Source organism: Puma concolor, chromosome C1 (assembly GCF_028749965.1).
Source record: "Puma concolor isolate L17-30 chromosome C1, mPumCon1.1.hap2, whole genome shotgun sequence".
In the NCBI taxonomy this organism is placed as follows: domain Eukaryota; kingdom Metazoa; phylum Chordata; class Mammalia; order Carnivora; family Felidae; genus Puma; species Puma concolor.
In genome coordinates, this window is record NC_141674.1 from 46869234 (window position 1) to 46892275 (window position 23042).

General features: G+C 41.1%; 1 protein-coding gene across 14 annotated transcripts in view; it reads right to left on the reverse strand.

Moving 5' to 3' along the window:
* The window catches only part of DAB1 (DAB adaptor protein 1), a 1146801-nt gene that overhangs the window by 482128 nt on the left and 641631 nt on the right, over window positions 1-23042 (reverse strand). The window contains exon 5 of one of the 14 annotated variants that reach the window (XM_086717102.1): window positions 3149-3206. The exons of the other annotated variants lie outside the window; for them this stretch is intronic. The gene's annotated coding sequence lies outside the window, so the exon portion shown is untranslated. The remainder of the gene's footprint in view (window positions 1-3148; window positions 3207-23042) is intronic. 14 annotated transcript variants of the gene reach the window in all.

Genomic DNA, 23042 nt, shown 5'->3' on the forward strand with positions numbered 1-23042 from the left:
TAACACAGGTCTTAAAATGAAAAAAGCCCTCAGGGTTGGGCAGTTACTTCTGGAAAATTTCATCTGGGCAAAGAGTTGAAGCAGGGTCCATAAAGAATATGTTGCAGGTTAGGCATATGCCCTTTTAATGATTTTTTCATAGCACTTCCTCATCTTTGATGGTTTAGAGCTCATGTGTTATCTTTCTTGGTTTATTTGTTTGCATATCTCTCCAAGTCCATGAGGGGAGAGTTTTATCTATCTGGTTCTTTCTATATCCTGATCACATAACAGAGCTGGCCAGAGAAAAGCAGTTGAAGCAAATATTTGTTAAATGAATAAACAAGGTAACTGATTCCTATTTCACAAGTTTCTGTCAGATGAAAACAGAGTACAGAGAATCCTGGTCTTGGGGTCCAAAAATCTGTTCTAGAAGCTCTTTAATTTTAAAGAAACCCCTTCACTTCTCTGTGTCTAAGTTCCTTGCTGCAAAGAATGAGTGGTAAACTTTAACTTTCAGAAGGTGACTGAAAGGGGTGCCTGGTGGCTGGGTCAGTTGGGCAACTGACTTTGGCCCAGGTCATGATCCCATGCTTCATGGGTCCGAGTCCTGGGTCGGGCTCTGTGCTGACAGATCAGAGCCTGGAGCTTGCTTCAGATTCTGTGTCTCCCTCTCTCTCTGCCCCTCCTCCACCTGCACTCTCTCTCTCTCTCTTTCTCTCTCTCTCTCTCAAAAATAAATAAACATTAAAAAAGTCTTTTTAGGGGCGCCTGGGTGGCGCAGTCGGTTAAGCGTCCGACTTCAGCCAGGTCACGATCTCGCGGTCCGTGAGTTCGAGCCCCGCGTCAGGCTCTGGGCTGATGGCTCAGAACCTGGAGCCTGTTTCCGATTCTGTGTCTCCCTCTCTCTGCCCCTCCCCCGTTCATGCTCTGTCTCTCTCTGTCCCAAAAATAAATAAACGTTGAAAAAAAATTAAAAAAAAAAAGTCTTTTTAAAACAAAAGGTAACTGAAAGATTAAGCGAACTTCATGAGACAGCAAGAAATAAATCCTACACAATTTTACACTAACTATATTAGGTGACCCAAGAGCAGGGAATGCATTAACCCTTGCCCTTATTACAACCTCAAGATGTAGGTATGACTATGTTTCCCACTTTACCAATGAGAAAACTAAGGCTTATGGATACTTAGGCAAGAGGATACCAGTTAAGTAGAGGAGGTAGAACTCAATTTTGGTAGAATTTCTTGGTTAGCTCCAAATCACATATTCATTCTAATATACTAATAATTGCTATTGATAGCTACTGACTGTGAATGCTGCCACAGTGGTACATGAATGTTAAGATTCTTCTATCTTTTCCCTTTTTTGGCAAACTTGGGTTGCCAAGATTGATAACATAGGAAGCTCTAGTCATATGCATGAACTTCTTAGAGCATTCTCCTTGAATCCCTTTCCTTTTATCACCCGGGGTACATTCTGGAAAGAAAAGAAGTGTAGGAACCCACATGGTTTCTCAATCTCTAGGTCCTGCTAATTTAATATGTACTAATTTCTCTAGCTTACACTGCCGCTGCCCTGGTCTAAGCCCCTAAAATCTCCCCCTTGGATTTCTTCTGTTTTCTCCTAACTACTCTGTTCGCTTCTTGTCTTATGCCTCCCACCTGTCATCTGCGCTGTGTCAATATGTCTATAAATCACATTTATCATGTCACTTACAAGGAGGTTCAAGCTACCTGGAAGAACATACACAACACTCTGAGACCAAGTCCCTCGTCTTCCTTGTCAACCCCACACTACTTATTCTCTGCCTGGCAGTAACTGACTGCTTCCCATCCCTGCGTGGGACTATTCCACTCCCTGGTGTGTTTACCCAGGATCTTTCTTCTTCCTGGACTGCTATCCATAATTCCTCTGCATCCACCAGGACTCAGCTCAGGTGTCACTAAGCCAGAATGCTCTCCCCAATGCCACTGCTGAATTGGGTGTCTCTTTCCTGTTCTTAGTTCCCTCTGCTTGTCTATTTTGTCCACCAGAAGTTGAGCCCTGTGATGGCAAAGGAGTCCTGTCATAGCTATCCAAAGAATGAGAAGGATGACAGGACCTGACACCTTGCAGGATGGGTAGAAGTGTTAAATGACTTACCACAAATGAAGTGCTTAAAATAGTGTATATAGTGGCAATACTCATGGGAAGCACTCAGTACGTATTTCGTATAGTCTTAGTATCTTTAGAAACCTGTACCTTATCAGGCACCTAGGAGGCACTAAAGTAAATCTTTGCTTACTTTGAGGCACCAACTTGTCTATACTGTCAATGCTGCTTAATAATTTCATAATCAATTCTTAGCATCTTCACTGTGTGACCTTAATGTAAGAAAAAAAAAGTGACATTAAAAAATTATCCCTTTCAATAAAAGGGATCAGGACACTTTGGAGGAATAACTAATTCTACATCTTGGGGAGGTAATATATGAGTCTGAGGCATCCCATAGCGCCAGGAAGTAAGAAAGTGCTAAGACAAAAAAAGGAAAAACACACAAAATAATGGGGTATGTCAAAGGCACATAAAAGCCAATGGAAAGACCTTCCATCAGTATCAGTCAAAACCACAACAAGCTGAGCAAGAAAATGAATAAAAGAGTATTAGATTTTAACACAAAGTATAAAATAAATACCCATGAGCCCATACAGATATAAATAAGTGATTGAATATATAAATAAATGAGGGAGAATAGATAAATCTCTAGTGCAGAAGAATTTAAAATAACTTCTGTAAATATTTTACCTGCAAAGAGGTGGAGTAAAACTCCACATTCCTTAAGTATGGGCTGGGACTGGTGATTTCCTTTCAAACAGGACAATATGGAAATGGAGTGAACAAGAATGGCTTTGGAGTAGAGAAGCCTGACAAACACCATGTTGGCCAGGTGGCCAAAGTCAACATCAACAGTGATATGTCTTGGTACTAAGTACCTTTGATATGATGTGATGAAAATGGCACTTTCACTTTGTGGTTTTTCTCCCCAGAACTTATAACCTGGGCCTAATCATGAGAAAAACCTCAGACAAAACTTCGTTGAAATACTGAGGGACACTGTAAAAGACCTGACCAGTACCGCACAAAACTACCAAGACCATCAAAACCACAGAAAGTTTGAGAAACTCACAGCCGAGAGGAGTCTAAGGATGCCTGAGGATGAAATATATAGTATCCTGGACAGGATCCTGGAACAGGAAAAGGACATGAGGTAGAAACTAAGGAAATCTGAGTAAAGTATGAACTTTGGTTAAAATAATGTATTAAGATTAGTCACTGATTGTGACAAATATACCACACTAACATAAGATGTTAATAATAGGAGAAACTGGGGGTGGGTTACATGGGAACTCTCTATAAAATTTTTGCAATTTTTCTATAAGCATAGAAGTAATCTAAAATAAAAAATTTATTTTTAAAAAAGTGTCCATTACATGCAAGGCTCTCTGGAGGGTGCTTTTCACCCATTAGCTAATTTAACTCTCACAACAGATGAGAATATTGAGTCTCAAAGAAACTAAGAGATTTGCCTAAAGTCACACAGTTAAAAAACCTCGTAACCAGGATTCAAACCTGGGACCAATGACCTCCAAACCTTGTGATCGTTTGATGACACTTTATTGCGACTCTAGGGCAAGAAGTGTTCTCCCTGAGGAATTTAAGTGGCAGGAGAAGGCAGGGGATGTCATTATGTAAGATGGGGATGGGTGGTGTAAGCCTTAGCCTATCACAGGTATTCAAGTACTTTGTATTTCTTTCCATAACGCTTGTTCTCCTAGGTTTCTTGACTAACTAATGTTCTGATTTCAATGCTATTATTGAGAAATGACTATTTAATTTCTTAAACAACTTCTTCATGCACTCTAAGAAATAAGTTCTGCAATAATATTTCATTTTTCATTTTCCACCCTGCTTTTACTTAAGAGAAAGCTTTTGCTGTGTTTTTGGCTTGGTAACTTTTGCTTAGGGGAAGCACTTCTTGATGTGCCAGAGTCCTCCTGAGACCCAGCAGGGCTGTTAAAATTGTTTGATTTTGCATTGCATTGTTAAGAAATAAAAGAAGGAAAAACGGAAGAAAGGGGTGGGGGGAGATTTACATCAATATCCAACTTCGTTTATACTCTTTCCATTGAAGCATCAATCAATTTTTTAAAGTATTTAAAAATGAAACTTTGGAAAAGAAACCAGTTTTTAATCAGTTTTGATTATTCTTCCCTGGTGGATTCATACTGTTTTATCATCATTTCCCCCCACCCCTCTTACATTTTCTGGGATTCTGGCATGAGTTGTACCACATGGGGTGAAATGAATAAAAGTACTATCTATATATACATGCAACCCAAGATTTTCTCCCGGTGTATATTTATGGAATCAATATATGATTGTGTGTGTGTGTGTGTGTGTGTAGAAAGAAAGAATAGCAACATCCAATTTACCACTTTGAGTCCAATCAATGGCCTAATATTCAAGCACAAGGGAAGGGAACTCCTGCAGATGCCCATCTCACCATCACTGGCCTCGCCCCAGAGTCCCTGCCATTCTAAATACCTACCCACTGGCCCTCTTGCATTTCAAATCATCAGTCTTCACACTCTCCCCACTCATCCATCCCTGTCCTCTCTGTTCTTGTAATTGCACCAATGTCTCCATGGTTATCCAGGTGGGAATCTTTAGGGTGGTCTTGGATCCTTCCTCTTGGCGCATTCCATTTCTCTATTCTATTGCCAACTCCAGCTGATTTTATCTGTGCATTTTCTCAAAGTCCTCTCTCCTCTCCCCCCCATTCTCACTGCTTCCACCATATCCACGTGCTCATTACTTCTCACCTGGGCCTTTCCAATGATCTCCTAATTGGTTTCCTCACTTCCAGCCTCTCGTGTCCATAATCTGTCTTCCATTCGTTCACTGGTTTAATTTCCCTAAAGTGCAGCTCTAATCCTGTAACCCCACTGCTAAAAAAGTTAAATGGCTCCCCACTGCCTCCAGGATAAATGCCAAAATCCTTAGCTTGGCATTCAAGGCCCTTCCCCATCTGGCCCTAGACAACCTTTCCAGACTTATCTCCTATTACTGCTCTATGTGAATTTCCTATTCCAGCCAAATTGATCTGCTCATTACTGCATGCATGTGTTGTCTCTGATTATGGGCTTCTCTCAAGCTTAAGCTATTTCTGCTGTTTGGAGAGACTTGTTCACTCCTCTTTGCTTACTGGTAAAGGTTATGTCCCACCTAACCCACAGGTTATGCCTGGCCACCGAACCCCACCTAATTGTCTATACCATTAACATAGCCTTTTATCTTTACCATTTCAGTATGTAATCTATGTTTCCACCTCAAGTATGAACCTCTCAACAACAGTAATGGTGATTAGAGCATACAATTTTAATGAATTGGTTATAAGTCAGCCTTTATGGGGGGAAAAAAAAACGTATGAGGGCCTGAGCTACGAAGAAAATCTGGCAGCTGTTCTCACAATGCATTCAGCATCATTCTTTCTTTCTGATGAGTGAGGGTCTGCATCAACCAGGTCCTTCTCTTTCATTACACCCTTAAGGTTGAGCTTCCTTCAAGGAAGCTCTACAGTTTCTTTAGTAAATGACTTCACCTATCCAAATCTCCCAGATGTGCTAAAAGAAGCCTGAGTTCCAGTGATGGATACTAAGTTGTCTCAAAGTTGGAGGGCCTTCACTTTCTTTCTTACCTCCTTCCCTCTGCTGACATCCCACTACCCTCCCCCCACACACTCCTGAATCTGATTCCAGTGAACTTCTAACATAGTAATTCAAAAATATACTAAGCCTAAGAATAAACGAAGAATTTTTAAGTATGTAGGTATCTGTATTCTACCCTCATAGGTTTGGATTCTGTAGGTCTGAACTCTGTCCCAAGAACACATATGTTTAGCAAACTCCCTGGGTAATTCCAATGATAGTCTGAGGACCACACTTTGAAAATCACTACTTTGAAAAATTTTTTAATGTTTATTTATTTTTGAGAGACAGAGAGAGAGAGACAGAGTGCAAGCCAGGAAGGGGCAGGGAGAGGGGGAGACAGAATCTGAAGCAAGCTCCAGGCCCTGAGCTGTCCACACAGAGCCTGATGCAGGACTCGAACCCACAAACTGTGAGATCATGACCTGAGCCGAAATCAGATGCTTAACTGACTGAGCTACCCAGGCACCCCTGAAAATCACTACTTTGAATAAAAATTAAAAAAAATTAAATTAAATTAAAACTTGAAACATGAAAAAAAAAAAAAAAAAGAAAATCACTACTTTGCAGTATGGTTCTACATTCCTGCTCATCTTATATCCTTTGGGTCAATTGGGACTACTTTCCATTTCTGAAACTTTTCCTGATTATTCCATTCATGCACCTTTGCTCCACTTCTGCTTCAGCAGCAATGACTTTCCTTTTATTACATCTCCCCAAATCCTACCAATCCATAAGAACGCATGCCTCATGAGGGTGGGACTTTTATTTATGTTGGTCATTGTTGTAACTTCAGCACCTAGAACAGTGCCTGCCACATAGGAGATGCTAAAACAATCTTTGTTGAACAAAGGCATGAATCTGTCAAGAGGGAACTCAAATGTCATTGCTTCACTGGCACAGTCTCTAATCACAACCAAAAGTAATAGCTGCATCTTCTCAACCTTAGCACCTTCTCCCTTGTACTTTGGCTCATGGGTTGGCTAAAATTTTTCTATAAAATTTTATAAAATTTCAGGTAAATATTTTAGTCTTTACACTGTTGCAGCCACTCAGTTCTGTTGTGACATTGCAAAAGCAGCCAAAACCAATTTGTAATTAAATGGGTATGGTTGTATTTCTATAAAACATTTTTTCTTCAAAAGATAGGCAGGTGGTGGGCTGGACTTGCCCATAGACTGTACTTTGCTGACCCTAGCTCTATTCATTCATGTACCAAATTTCTCCCTTAGGCTAGATTCCTAAATTATAAATTATTTGAGACAGGGACAGAATGTTAGCAGGAAATAAATGTGTGTGTGCATGTGCATGTGCATGTCTGTGTGCATGAATGTTTATATATGTATATGTGCATTATGTAGATATATATGCAACACACACACACACACACACACACATCAGTTTTCTCATCATTGAAACCTGATAAGATATTGTAGTTGAAGGGCCCAACATAGTGCCTACCCTGTAACACGTGCTCCATAAGTCTTACTTTCCCACCTTTTTTCCCTTAAAACAGCACTGCCATCCTCATATAAGGCATTCAGCAGCATGTTTATCATGGGCCTCCAAGAGCAAAGGGCCATGTCTCAGACTCAGTGAAGCTCGGAGGTGAACAAGAAACCACGCTGGATAAGGACTCAGAGAGACGTGATGTAGTCCCACCTCCACTCACTCCTTCCCCTGGCACATTAACTTCTTCTTTCGTGGAGACAAAAATTTCATGCCCTTTTCATCCTCCTCACGCCTCCCAGGTTCCTTGCTCATACCCTCACTCTCTTGGCTGATGACCTCACCTCATACTTCACTGCCGGTAGAAGCCACCTTGCATTCTATCACCTTCCCACATCCATGCTCTAAAACTGCCCTCAACTCCCAGTACCCATGCTTCTCGCCTTTCCTCCTGCTCCCCCAGAAGGTGTCCCCACACCTATCAGAGGCACACCCCACCAGTCACAAAGGACTTTAGTCTTTTACACATAACCTCTTCCTTTGGCATAATCAGTCACCCACCAAACGTGCTCTCACATCTCACACTTAAAAGCAAAACCAAATATAAGCTCTCCTGACTCCCTTATCTACCTTCCATATATCACTTCATGTCTCTTCAACTTTTACTGCCAAATTTCTCAACAAACTGTCTAGTACTTTCATAGTCTCATTCCATTGCTCTTTTGGTTTTTCAGAAAATAAAATTAAAAAGAACAGAAATGTAAATAGACATGTTCGTCTACAAAAGCTTCATAATTCACAAATGATATCTTGCTGTTTTTTTAATGTTTATTTATTTCTGAGAAAGAGAGAGAGTGCAAGTGGGCAAGAAGCAGAGAGAGAGGAAGACACAGAATTAGAAGCAGGCTCCAGGCCCTGAGCTGTCAGCACAGAGCCCGATGCAGGGCTCGAACCCGCGAACTGTGAGATCATGACCTGAGCCGAAGTCGGACACTTAACTGACTGAGTCACTCAGGCCCCCCTGGTGTTTTTTTTTTTTTTTTTTTTTTTTTTTTTTTTTCAGATTTAGAGTTGCAAAAAAGCCCTACAGACACAAAATGGAACATTTCCTGTTCCCATTTTTAGTCGATTCCCAGTTGGTTTCCATCCTCCCCACTGCCACTGATGCCCTCTATGTTGCCAAATTCAAGGGAGACTTCTCTGTCCTCATTTTACCTGGCAGTGGGATTCCAGACCTCACCACTGCCTCCTTGAATTGCTCTCCTCCCTTGGCTTGCACAGTTTCATTCCTCCTGGCTTTCCTTCTTGCTCACTGGTCTCTCCTTCTCAGTCTTCTTGACTGGCTCCTCCTCTTCCTCTCCCGAATCTTGGGCTCTTTTTATCTTCTATAGCTACCTGTTCTCCCCTAGTGAGCTCACTGTGGCTTTAAACACCATCTGAATGCTAGTAATTCCCAAATTTATATTTCTAGCATAGACCAGTATCTTGAGCTCTAGATATCACTACGTTTTCTACTAGGGATCTAAAATTTAATACGTCTCTGGTGCGTCTCTTCATAACGGCCCAAGCCAGTTTCTCTCTCACTCTGCCTCAACTCGGCAAATGACACCTTCTTGCTTAAGCAAAACCCCTTGGAGTCATCCTTGATTTCTCCCTTTTTCCATAGTCTCTGTGACCCAGTCTAATCCATTAGCAAACTCTATTGGTCGAAATTCCCAAATCCATCTATACTTCAACTCCAATAAGCAGCCTAGTCCCAATGATTGTAACAACCTTCGGACATAACCTCTTTCTCTTGCACCGTTAGTCTCCTGCTCTACTAGGTTACGACCATGGCCCAACAAACATGCTCTTGTCTCCTCTCTTAAAAGCAAAACAAAAACCATCTCTCACTGGGATGATTGCAACAGTTCCTAACTGGTTTCCTGCTTCTACTTTACCTTCTTACAACCTATGTTTCACCCAATAGCCACGTGCCCATGAAATAAATATAAATCTGATTGTCTCCTTCCAAGCTGGAAATCTGTCCCCTTGCTCACCATTGCTAAATGAAAACAAAAGCCAAAACAAAATGAAAATATGCTTCTGCCTACCCCGCGGGCCCCCAAGAAATGCCACTCTTCTGACTCATGATGTTGCATCCACAAGGATATTTCTTGCTGCTGATTAAACCTGACAAGCCCTTTCCCACCTCTGGGCCTTTGTGTTTACTGTTTCCTCCACCTGAAATGCTATTCATCAGCTCTTTCCATGGCTTCCTCATTCTATCCTATAGGTCTCAGCTTAATTATCCCTTCTTCAGAGAGACCTCCTATGACCACTTCAGCTAAAATAATATTATCAGTGCTCAACTGTCCTATTTGTTATCACTCTGTTTATATCCTTCATAGACATTATCACAACAAGATACACCTTGTTCATTAATTACCTTTCTTTTTCTGGTTTATGGCCTATCGTCCACTGAGGAACAGAAGTTCCATGAAGTCAGGACCTTGTCATGTTCACTGCATATTTCTGAAACTTCTTTTTTTTTTAAGTGTTTATTTATTTTGAGGGGTGGGGGCAGAGAGAGAGGCAGAGAGAGAGGCATAGAGAGAATCCCAAGTTGGCTCCGAGCTGTCAGTGCAGAGCCTGACATGGGGCTTGATCCCAAGAACTGTAAGATCATCACTTGAGCCAAAATTAAGGTCAGACGCTGAACTGACTGAGCCACCCAGGCACCCCATCCTGAAACTTAACCAATTCCTAACACATAGTAGCAGCTCAATAAATATTTTTTAAATGAACACATTTACATGAACACGACATTTTTACCTGCACATCTCCACCCAACTGTTAGGACTATCTCCCCTCTCTTTCTCCACTTGACAAAGCTATCTTTATCACCCAAAATCTAGTTTAAACAGTATCTCTGTTGCTACTCCCCTGGGATTGGTCACTCCTTCCTCTGTGCCATTATGCTGTTGGTTCCTACCTCTACCACAGCACTAGCAATAATTACAGTTGCTGCTGTTTATTGAGCATCTACTCTATACCTGGTGTAGTGCCAAGTGTTTTAAAAATATTGTCTATTGGGGTGCCTGGGTGGCGCAGTCGGTTAAGTGTCCGACTTCAGCCAGGTCACGATCTCGCGGTCCGTGAGTTCGAGCCCCGCGTCAGGCTGATGGCTCAGAGCCTGGAGCCTGTTTCCGATTCTGTGTCTCCCTTTCTCTCTGCCCCTCCTCCGTTCATGCTCTGTCTCTCTCTGTCCCAAAAATAAATAAACGTTGAAAAAAAAATTAAAAAAAAAATATTGTCTAATTTGGGGCGCCTGGGTGGCTCAGTCGGTTGAGCACCCAACTTTGGCTCAGGTCATGATCTCCCAGCTTGGGGGTTTGAGCCCGTGTCGGGCTCTGTGCTGACAGCTCAGAGCCTGGAGCCTGCTTTGGATTCTGTGTCTCCCTCTCTCTCTGCCCCTAGCCCACTCACATCCTGTCTCTGTCTCTCTCAAAAATAAATAAACATTAAAACAATTAAAAAACAATATTGTCTAACTCAACCCACCCAGTCACACTAGGGGATGGGAATCATGTCCTCCATTGCAGAGATGAGAAAACAGAGTCTCAGGGAATTTATGCTACATGCCCAAGATCACAAAATAAGGAGGAACCAGAGATCCAAACACATCTGTTCAATTCTAGAGGTCATACTCTTCAGCACTGAACCCTATCTTGCAACTTATTGCACTGTAATGTCTTACATATCTGTCTCTCCCAACCTCCCTGAGGGACGGGGATTTCATATGGTTCTGAACATCCCCAGGACACAGCACTCCACTAGGCACAGAATTGGTGCTTAAGAAATATTTGTGGGGAACACAAGTCTGTCATTCATAAGTATATCTGAACACTTTGTGAACCTATGAATAAGTATTAACAGCCAGAAAGAAAAAAGAGCAAGAGAAAGAAAGTGAGTTGGATGGCTCCAAGAAGTAGGTACATGCAATAGCTAACTAGGCTAAGTGTGCGGTATCCCAGACTCGATGTTTTTCACACCAAACACAATACCAAGGTCACTGCCAAAGAAGACAGACATTATGTAATTAGGGAATGCAGTGCCAGCAATTACTCCAGAAGCTATTTGAAACTGAAACATGCCGGTGTTTGCTCATGTCCCTGTTCACACAAACAAAAGGCCTACATCTTGGAAACTGTTTTGCTTTGTTTGCTTGTAACAGCTCAAGTCACCCTTCACTTGGCAGCCAGTGGCACAATCTTGCTGGAAGCATTGCCTGGACCCCAGTTTTTCCTGTGGACTGTTGCAAGCAAATAAGAAGATAAATGAGATGCCTGGTTTATGCCTGGGGCATGGTGTTAGGCCGAGTTGTGAGACAACGGAGCCTACGGGCTCCTGCCTCCTGGGGCATCACCCGTTTCCATGGATTGTGGAAATGGAGGCTTACTGTGGAGACTGTCTGGCAACACCTGCAAAGACAGGACAAGCTGGGGAAGGCATCTCCCATTTCTGTCCAAGCTTCTTACACTTTCTCATTTGTTCCTGACAGCAAATATGTATTTCCATTTTTCAGATGAGAAAATGAAAACTCAAAGGCATACACAACTTGTTAAGATGATACCACCAGTGGCTGAGCTCAAACGTCAGCACTGGTTTGTCTATCAACCCTATGCTCGTCTTTCCATCATGTTATTAATTAACCACCCAATTTTCTCCTCCCGTATTGGTGCCCTTGCTATTCTACAACCCTTCCACAGCCCCTGCCCTAAATTTTCATACTTGCTTTTATTCTTTCCTGACTGGCTCTTCCCTCAGATTCTGCATGTTCCACCCACGGCTACCTTCAAGTTCTAGCAGAAATGTCACTTTCTCAATGAGGGCTTTCCCAGCCCCAACTGTCACCCCCTCTCTTCTTTCTACCTTTCTACCTTTTCTATCAAACTTATGACATCCACCTAATAGAGATGGGAAATTGATTTTGTTGCTGTTGTTGCTTGCTGTCTTTTCCCCCAAACCAGAATGTAAACTCCATGGAATCAGTGAATTTATCTATTGTTCACTGATGTATATCTTAACACTAAGAACAGCATCTGGAACATACCTAGTGTTCAGTAGGTAGCCACTGAATAAAGGAATAATTTTAAATCACGAACACTTTAAATATAAGCTGAGCAAGTACATTCAGTATGAAGTTAATGCTTCTGGGGAGGGGAAGTTACTAAAACAACAACAACAACAACAACAAAGTCTGATTGGTTAAGATGGCAGAGTAGCATGGAGACCCTGAGCTCGTCTCATCCCCGAAATGCAGCCAGATCAGCACCAAACCATTTTGAACACTAGGAAATTGATCTGAGGATTCACACAACGTTTTGCTTAACTTGAGCCACAGAATTCGGCAGGTACACAGTGTGGAGAGGTGAACTGGGGGAGAGAAAAGCTGCAGAGGGCAGAGAGCTGTTTTTGCAGTAAGAGGACAGAGAAAGGGAAAGGAGGAGAGTAGGGCACATCGGGGTCTTGCAAGAAAAGCACTCCCCTGAAAGTACCTGGAGAGAAAGAGAGAGTGAAAACACATGCAGGGGACTGAAAAAGAAATCTGTTTCCCAAAATCATTCATAGGAAGCAAGCGTAGAGTTTCATTACCACGAGGATTCTATAAACAGTGAAAAGCAGAGTCTAAAGTTTTGGAGCTCAGTGCCTGGCAGTGCTCTGGTGAGGAAGGAAGCAGGGTAAATCCTCGGAAGAGGCAGTGTGTTCTGAGGGGTCTGTGGGCCATATGGGGAGAATCAGTTCCCTGCTTGGAGTGCATTTGGTAGAGTCTCTATGGCCTCCTGACAGGTAAAGTTCCCAGTGGACCCCGGAGAGCAGCCACATTTGCTGGTATTGGGACAAAGACACCAGAGTGCAGTGAAACCTGGTGCTGGATATGTGTTGTAATTTGCCGTAATCTCTGGACCTCTGCTGCTGCACTATCACTCAAATGTTTTCTGGGGCAAGCCGGCACCCAGACATTGCTCAGGGAGACCTTCCCCCAAAGAGTCTGCATGGGTCCAAGCTGCAGGGGTCTCTGAAGGGTGGGGTTTTGAAACACAACCCCATTTGAGATAAAAATCTGGAGGGAGGTGATACCTGGCAGGCTGATATCTTGGACACAGACAGGGTAAAGGGGTGGGAGAATGGATGGAGGCCTGAGACACAGGAGGAGTACTTGACTGTGGGTCCATGAGAGCACAAAACTCCTGTGCCATAGACTAGGGAGCTGGGTGAAGCTATTTCCCTCATATGCATTCACTCGCATGTGCACCAGACTGATCCATTCCAGTAAACTAAGCAGGGCCACTGAGTGGAGAACAGAGCCATTACACCAAGTCCCACCCAACTGCACCCTCTAAGCACATTCCCTAGAAGACCATCACAAGTCACTCCTCCTGCTTACTGTATGGACTGTAGAAGGCTTGATAGTTTCAGTTCTAGGGGAAACTGGATGTAACGTCATTCAGGTTTCATTCTGTTTGCTGGTTCATTTATTTGTTTGTTTTCTTTGCTTCTGTTTTTGCTTAAATTTTCTTCCTTCCTTTCTTTCTTTTCTTTCTTTCTTTCTCTTTCTTTTCTTCCTCATTCTTGGATACAGAAAGAGAAAACTTTATTTTTATTTTTATGTATTGTTTTACTTTTTTATTTAAAAATTTTTATTCTATTTCATTTTCTTTATTTCATTTTATTCTATTTTATTATACTTTTTTTAATTTTTTAATTTTTTCTTACCTTTAAAAAAATTCTTTCCTTTTTTTCTTTATTCTATCAAGCTTCTTTAAACAAGCAGGCCAAAACACACCTAGGATCTAGCTTCCTTTATTTGATTTATTGTTTTGTTTTTAATTTTTTTTAATTTTTAGTTTTTACTTTATTATTTTGTTTCTTCCTTCAAAATAAGAAAACAAAAGCATTAATCCCCTTAAAAAGAAGAGGAAGAAATGACAGTTGGGGGTTTAATCAACACAGATATAAGAAAGATGTCTGAACTAGAATATAGAACCACAATGATAAGAATACTAGCTGGGGTTGAAAAAAGCATAGAAACCCTTTCTGCAGAGATAAAAGAAATAAAATCTAGTCAGGACAAAATTAAAAATACTATAAGTGAGATACAATCTTGAAAGGATGCCATGACAGCAAGGATGGATGAAGCAGAGCACAGACTCAGTGATTTAGAAGATAAAGTTATGGAGAATAATGAAGCAGAAGAAAAGAGGGAAACAAAGCAAAAGATCATGATACAAGACTTAGAGAACTCAGTGACTTATTAAAAATGAATAACATCTGGGGCGCCTGGGTGGCGCAGTCAGTTAAGCGTCCGACTTCAGCCAGGTCACGATCTCGCAGTCTGTGAGTTCGAGCCCCGCGTCGGGCTCTGGGCTGATGGCTCAGAGCCTGGAGCCTGTTTCCGATTCTGTGTCTCCCTCTCTCTCTGCCCCTCCCCTGTTCATGCTCTGTCTCTCTCTGTCCCAAAAATAAATAAACGTTGAAAAAAAAAATGAATAACATCTGAATCACTGAAGTCCCAGAAGATGCAGAGAAAGAAAAGGGAGCAGAAGACTTATATGAGCAAATTAGAGCAGAAAACTTTCCTAATCTGGGGAAGGATGCAGACATCAAAATCCAAGAAGCACAGAGCACTCTCATTAGATTCAACAAAAACAAACCATCACCAAGGCATATCATAGTCAAATGGACAAAATACACAGACAAGGAAAGAATTATGAAAGCAGCAAGGGAAAAAAGTCCTTCATCTATAACAGAAGACAGATCAGGTTTGCAGCAGACCTATCCACAGAAATCTGGCAGGCCAGAAAAGAGTGGCAGGATATAGTCACTGTGCTGTATCAGAAAAATATGTAGCCAAGAATTATTTACCCATCAAGGCTGTCATTCAAAATAGGATAAAGAGTTTCCCAGAAAAACAAAAACTAAAGGAGTTCCTGACCACTAAACCAGCCCTGCAAGAAATTTTAAGGAGGACGCTTTGAGTGGAGGAAAGAAAAAACGAAACAAAAAAGACCAAAAGCAACAAAAACTAGAAGGATCAAAGAACATCACCAGAAACACCAACTCAAGAGGCAACACAATGGCACTACATTCATATCTTTCAGTACCTACTCTAAATGTCAACGGATTAAACATTCCAATCAAAAGACACAGGGTATCAGAATGGATAAGAAAACAAGCCCATCTATATGCTGCTTACAAGAGACTCATTTTAGACCTAAAGACACCTGCATATTGAAAGTAAGGGGATGGAGAACCATCTATCTTGCTAATGGTCATCAAAAGAAAGCTGGAGTATCCATAATTATATCAGACAAACCAGATTTTAAAATAAAGCCTGTAACAAGAGATGAAGAAGGGTATTATATTATAATTAAAGGGTCTATCCACTAAGTAGATCCAATAATTGTAAATATTTATGCCCCCACGGTGAAAGCACCCCAATATATAAATCAATTAATCACAAACATAAAGAAACTCATTGATAATGATAACATAATAATAGGGGCCTTCAACACCCCCACTTACAACAATGGACAGATCATCTAATCAGAAAATCAACAAGGAAACAATGGCTCTGAATGACACACTGAGCCAGATGGACTGAACAGATATATTCAGAACATTTCATCCTACAGCAGCAGAATGCACATTCTTCTCGAGCGCATGTGGACCATTTTCCAGAATAGATCACATACTGGGTCATAAATCAGCCCTCAACAAGTACAAAAAGATCAACTTCATACCTTGCTTATTTTCAGACCACAACACTATGAAACTCAAAATCAACCATAAGAAAAAATTTGGAAAAACCATAAATACTTGTAGATTAAAGAACATCCTACTAAATAATGAATGGATTAACCAAAACAAAGAGGTAATTAAAAAGCACACAGCAGCCAATGAAAATGAAAACATGACAACCCAAAACTTCTGGGATGCAGGAAAGGCAGTCATAAGAGGGAAGTACACAGCAATCCAGGCCTTCCAAAAGAAGGAAGAAGGGTCTCAAATACACAATCTAACCTTACACCTAAAAGATCTGGAAAAAGAACAGCAAATAAAGCCCAAAACCAGCAAAAGAAGGGAAATAATAAAGATTAGAGCAGAAATCAATGATATCAAAACAAAAACAACAAGAACAACAACAACAAAACAGATCAATGAAGCCAGGAGCTGGTTCTTTGAGAGAATTAACAAAATTGATAAACCCCTAGCCAGACTTATCAAAAAGAAAAAGGAAAGGACCCAAATAAATAAAATCACGAATGAAAGAGGAGAGATCACAACCAACACCACAGAGATACAAACAGTAACATGAGAATATTATGAGCAACTGTATGCCAACAAACTGGGTAATCTGGAAGAAATGGACAAATTCCTAGAAACATATAAACTACCAAAACTGAAACGGGAGGAAACAGAAAATTTGAACAGGCCCATAACTAGTAAAGAAATTGAATCAATAATCAAAAATCTCCCAACAAACAAGAGTCCAGGGTTGGATGGCTTTCCAGGGGAATACTACCAAACATTTAAGGAAGAGTTAACACCTATTCTTTTGAAGCTGTTCCAAAAAATAACATGGAAGTAAAACTTCCAAACTCATTCTGTGAGGCCACCATTACCTTGATTAAAAACCAGACAAAGACCCCACTAAAAAGGAGAACTACAGACAAATTTCCCCGATGAACGTGGATGCAAAAATTCTCAACAAGATACTAGCAAAATGGATCCAACAATACATTAAAAGAATTATTCACTATGATCAAGTGGGATTTATTCCTAAGGATGCAGGTCTGGTTCAATATCTACAAATCAATCACTGTGATACATCACATTAATAAAAGAAAGGATAAGAACCACAGGATCCTCTCAGTAGATGCTGAAAAAGCATTTGACAAAATACAGCATCCCTTCTTGACAAAAACTCTCAAGAAAGTAGGGATAGAAGGAATATACCTCAAGGTCATAAAGGCCATATATGAAAGACACACTGCTAATATCATCCTCAATGGGGAAAATCTGACAGCACTCCCCCTAAGGTCAGGAACATGACAAGGATGTCCACTCTCACCACTGTTATTCAGTATAGTGTTGGAAGTCCTACTTCAGCAATTAGACAACACAAATAAATAAAAGGTATCCATATTGGCAAGGAGGAAGTCAAACTTTCACTCTTCACAGATGTCATGATACTCTCCCAAACACTCCACCCAAACCCAAAACACTCCACTAAAAGCTGCTAGAATTCATGAATTCAGCAAAGTCACAAGATAGAAAATCAATGCACAGAAATCAGTTGTATTTCTATACACCAATAATGAAGCAGCAGAAAGAGAATCAAGGAAGCGATCACATTTACAATTACACTAAAACCCATAAAATACCTAGGGATGAACCTTACCAAAGAGGTGAAAAATCTATACACTATAGAATGCTTATGAAGGAAATTGAAGAAGATACACAAAAAAATGGAAAAACATTCCATACTGATGGATTGTAAGAACAAATATTGTTAAAATGTCAATACTATACAAATCAATGTACATATTCAATGTAATCCCTATCAAAAGAACACCAGCATTCTTCACAGAGCTAGAACAAACAATCCTAAAATTTGTATGGAACCAGAAAAGACCCTGAATAGCCAAAGCGATCTTGAAAAAGAAAACCAAAGCTGGAGGCATCACAATCCCGGACTTGAAGATGAATTACAAAGTTGTAATCATCAAGACAGTATGATACTGGCACAAAAGCAGACACTTACATTAATAAAACAGAATAGAGAACCCAGAAATAGACCCACAAATATATGGCCAACTAATCTTTGATAAACAGGAAAGAATATTCAATGGAAAAAAGACAGTCTCTTCAGTAAATGGTGTTGGGAAAACTGGACAGAGACTTGCAGAAGAATGAACCTGGACCACATTCTTACACCATACAAAAAAATAAACTCAAAATGGATGAAAGAGACCTAAACATAAGACAGGAAGCCATCAAAATCCTAGAGGAGACAACAGGCAACAACTTCTTTGACCTTGGCTGCAGTAACTTCTTACTTGACATGTCTCCAGAGGCAAGGGAAACAAAGGCAAAATAAACTATTAGGACCTCATTAAGATAAAAAGTTTCTGCACAGTTAAGGAAACAATCAGCAAAACTAAAAGGCAACTGACAGAATGGGAGAAGATATTTGCAAGTGACGTAACAGATAAATAGTTAGTATCTGAAATCTATGTAAGGAACTTATCAAACTCAACACCCCAAAACCAAAGAATCCAATGAAGAAATGGGCAAAAGACATGAACAGACACTTTCCCAAAGAAGACATCCAGATGGCTAAGAGACACATCAAAAAATGCTCAACATCACTCATCATCAGGGAAATACAAATCAAAACCATACTACCTCACACCTGTCAGAATGGCTAAAATGAACAACTCAGGCAACAACAGATGTTGGCGAGGATGCAGAGAAAGGGAACCCTCTTGCACTGTTGGTGGGAATGCAAACTAGTACAGCCACTCTGGAAAACAGTATGAGGTTCCTCAAAAAATTAAAAATAGAACAACCCTACGACCCAGTAATTGCACTACTGGGTGTTGCACTACTGGGTGCACTACTATTGGGGTGTTGGGTTGGGGGAAGGGCTAAATGGGTGAGGGGCATTAAGGAGGACACATGTTGGGATGAGCACTGGGTATTATATGTAAGTGATGAATTACTAAATTCTATTCCTGAGATTATTATTACAATATATGTTAACTAACTTGGATTTAAATTTTTAAAAATCCAAAAATAAAAAAAAAATAAAACACATACACAGGTAACAACAATAACAAAAAATGTCAGCTCAAAGATCTGGCAATAAGGAATAGTATAGAGAAGGGGTATGTAGATCTAGACTGTCTGTGCTTGAATGCCAGCCTATCCCCATTGATTCTGTCACCCTAGACAAAGAACCTTATCTACTTGTGTTTTGGTTTGTTCCTTTGTAAAGCAGGTATGATAACAGTATCTTTCACATAGGGCTGTTTTAAGGATTAATGAGTTATTATGCATAAGGTATTTGAAACAGGGCCTGGCACACCATAAGTGACATGTAATTACTTGTTTTTATTGTCATTATCTAGTTAACTATCATTTCCCTTGAAGCATCATGCTGTAAAATTTTCCCCTGAAAGGACGTAAACCAAGGTGTATCTCTTCAGGCACCTAGAAAACCACTCAACCATGCTGAGATTATTCTGAGAAGAAAAACACGAAACACAAATGAAAAAAACAACCAACACCAAACCCAAAACTTGGCTTTCTTATCAGTCCTGTGTTAAAAAATCAAGCCCTGTAGCAGTAAGCTCAGACACTTAGGCATTGATTGTAAGAGGCAATTTAGACATGCCATGAGATATTAAAAGTACGAAACAATAGGGCAATGATGCTGCAATAATTTGACTTATTTAAGCGAGGGAGGCGAGCTTTATTAGCTTATTCCCATCATGGCTACCCGCTTCATTTCCTCAGAACCAAGGATACAGCTGGTGTCCAAACCTCAGCGCAACATGTATTTGAAGCGAAGTGCTGATTATCAGCTGGATCGTGAAGATCAATAATCTTCCTCTTGATGGCAAGAACATCTGGATACTTAGCCAAATTGCTGCTGGCAAGTGGCTGGCCTTTGGGCTACAGTGCCCAATATATATACCCGAATAGAGTTACCTTTTACCTTTCATTAATTCCTCTGTTCCACAACAAATATTCATGAATCACCTTCATTGTGCCAGGCCCTGAGCTAAGCATTGGGGATGCAGAGCTGATAAGAAGGAGGAGGTCCCTGCCCTCAGGAGTCTAACAGGTTCTCATGCTGACTAAAATGATGAGCTGGGGTTTTTTGTGGTAGGTTTTCTATCAGGAAGTGTAATTCTCTCCCTCTCTTGCCTTCCATCTCTACCTTTTATCTATTCATCCATCCACCCGCTGAAGATTTGCTGAGCTGAGGTGCTGGGGATGAGTTAAAACACAAGTTATTTCACTGCTATGGAGTCTGTCTTGCACCACAAGAATGTGAGAGGGGAAGAATCCACACAGACAAATAAATGCATTCAAGTGCCACAGTCTACACAGGCGGGGGGCTTTGGAGTGGGGCATACAGAAAACTGTTGGAAGTGAATGGGAAGCTTCAGGAAAACACTGGAGACAGATGATCACGGTCAATGAGGAAAACTTCTATGGCATGAGGTGAGATGTCCCCAGAAGACAATTGAGGATGTACATATTAACACCTAAGAGTCCAAAAGAAAAAAAAAAAAAGTAGTACATAGGGCATGATGTTCAGTAAAGGAGAGGAAAAACAAGATTATGCCAATGAGACATAGCACAAGAGACTTTTCCTGAATCTCCGGACTCACAAATACAGAAATGCATATTCACACCCTGCAAGTTAAATGCCTTTTCAACTTCCTCTAAAACTTGATCTCTCACTACTTGGTCCTTTAATCACTAATGACAGCTACTGCTTATACATTGACAAGTAGAGAACAATAAAGCCATATTACTCTGATCTTGTCATCTACTAGCTCAAAAACTTCTAACGGCTGCCAATCTTCTACAGAAGGAAGTTCAAACTCCTCACTGTAATTCTCCAAGTCCCCCAAGAAGGCTCCAGCCTTCTCTTCACTTTCTCTCCTGCTGCTCCTTTCATGTAGCTCAGAAAGCACCACATCAGACTACTGGGGCGGCTGTAAACGCTAACTGCTATTTCCACGCATCGGATCCTTGCTCACCAAGTAGTTTTTACCAGAATACTTTTCTCATCACCTTAACCTGTTGAGATGCTACCCCCAGTGGAAGTCCATCTCAAATGCTACTCATTGATTCATCCATCCACTCAAGAATTATTTACTGAGAACCCCCCCCCCCCAAAGTGTCAGTCCTGGTGAACAGCAAGATGAATGAGAAATGTTTTCTCATTCAAGCAATTTGCAGCCCTAGTCAAAGGTGGAGGAGGGAGAGACACAAGTACGATTTGATGAATTATTTCTCTGCTTTCTTCAGGTGATCAAAATGAATCTCCTTTGTTTGCAAAGTGCCTAGTAGCGTGGGTTAGGGGGCAAACATACAGTAGGTACTAGATACTTGCTTATTTACTTAGTTACTTTGTTGTTTATTTGTATTCTATCACGCTTAACAGTGTTGCATTCATAATAGCCAGTGTTATTGTTTTCCCCCCTTCACACCCATTTCCTCTACCAGAGGGCAAAGGTCTTGGTTTAACTGTTTCTGTGTGCTTGTATCCACAGTGCCTTCCACACAGGACATATACTAAATGTTTGCTGAATGTAAGTGAAATGAAACAAGGAAAAGAAAGGGCAAAAGGTGGAGGAAAGAAGAGCTTTGAGGCCAAAGTTGTCCATTAATTTCAGTTTGAGTGTTTTAGACCCTACTGTTTCCTCCAGGTTACTAAAGCAAATTTATCTGAGCAAATAAGCTTCCATATTTGCATTTCTTTGAACCTCAATTTGACATGCAAATAAGCCACTAACTAGAGCTGGGCTTCAATCAGCCTTGTTTAAACAGAAATCCCCATAGCTATTCTTAGAAAGAAGCTAGCATTAGCCAGCACAGGCAACAATGACAGGCATCAAGGCGAAGGGCATGTGCTTTTCTGAATCTCCCTATGTACCTGTTCCAGAGCCTTTTTCCCTGAGGTTAGACTCTGAGGGTTAGCAACCTAGGGGTGCCTGGGTGGCTCAGTTGGTTAAGCATCTGACTTTGGCTCAGGTCGTGATCTCGTGGTTTGCGAGTTCGAGCCCCGCATCGGGCTCTGTGCTGACCGCTCAGAGCCTAGAGCCTGCTTCAGATTCTGGGTCTCCCCCTCTCTCTGACCTTCCCATGCTCATGCTCTCTCTCTGTCTCTCAATAATAAATAAACATTAAAAAAATAAAAGCAACCTAAAGTCTTTACAGGCCCCTTGGTCCAGCTCTCCCAGCCCCTCAGCTGGCATCCCCTCTGCTAGTGGTGCCCAGCCTCTTTTGGCACATCACCACTGACGGGGAGCTCATTACCTATCAAACATGCTCTCGCTATCCACAGAGCCTTTCTCATATTGAGCGTAAGAAATTCGACTCCTTGTAACTTCATCGTTGCTGGGGCCAAACAGAATGAGATTGCCCTCTTCCATAAAATAGCACTTTAGACATCTGAATACAGCAATCTAAATCTTCTCTTTGCTCCGCTTCATAGTAGCCATTATCGCCCTCATTGTCATCTCTACCCTGCATTGATTCGCAACTATTTTACACCAATCTCTCTCAGGCTGCCATCTCTTTTTGCCTGAATCCACCCAGCTCACGTTTCCCTTGATGGTTTTTGCAAGCCACTCCCTTCTCAACGACTAGCTTTTGACCTTAACGTTCTGATCTCAACTCGAATGCCCCCACTTTGGAGATGCCTCATCTGACAATCCCAGCTGAAAAAGAACCACTCTCAGGCTACCCTCTACATACGCCAGACATTCTTCACCACATTAACCTATATTACAAAAAACAGAACTCACAGCTATCTGAGATTGGCTAGTGCAATAAAGAGCCTGATTCCAGTTTTTCATGTTTGATCACTGACAGCTTGTAAGCCTCACCTCTCTCTCGTCTGCTCCACATCTGGGCATGCTGATAAGAAAGCCTTTAGCGTCCGTGAGAGGTTCAAACCACATAAACCTCCAAGGGGAGGTTGCGTGTGGGGACCCTCATGCCATCCTTACCTCATAATCACCATAAAGACTCCAAACTCATTTCGTTTCCTAACTTTCTCAAGCCATTTCA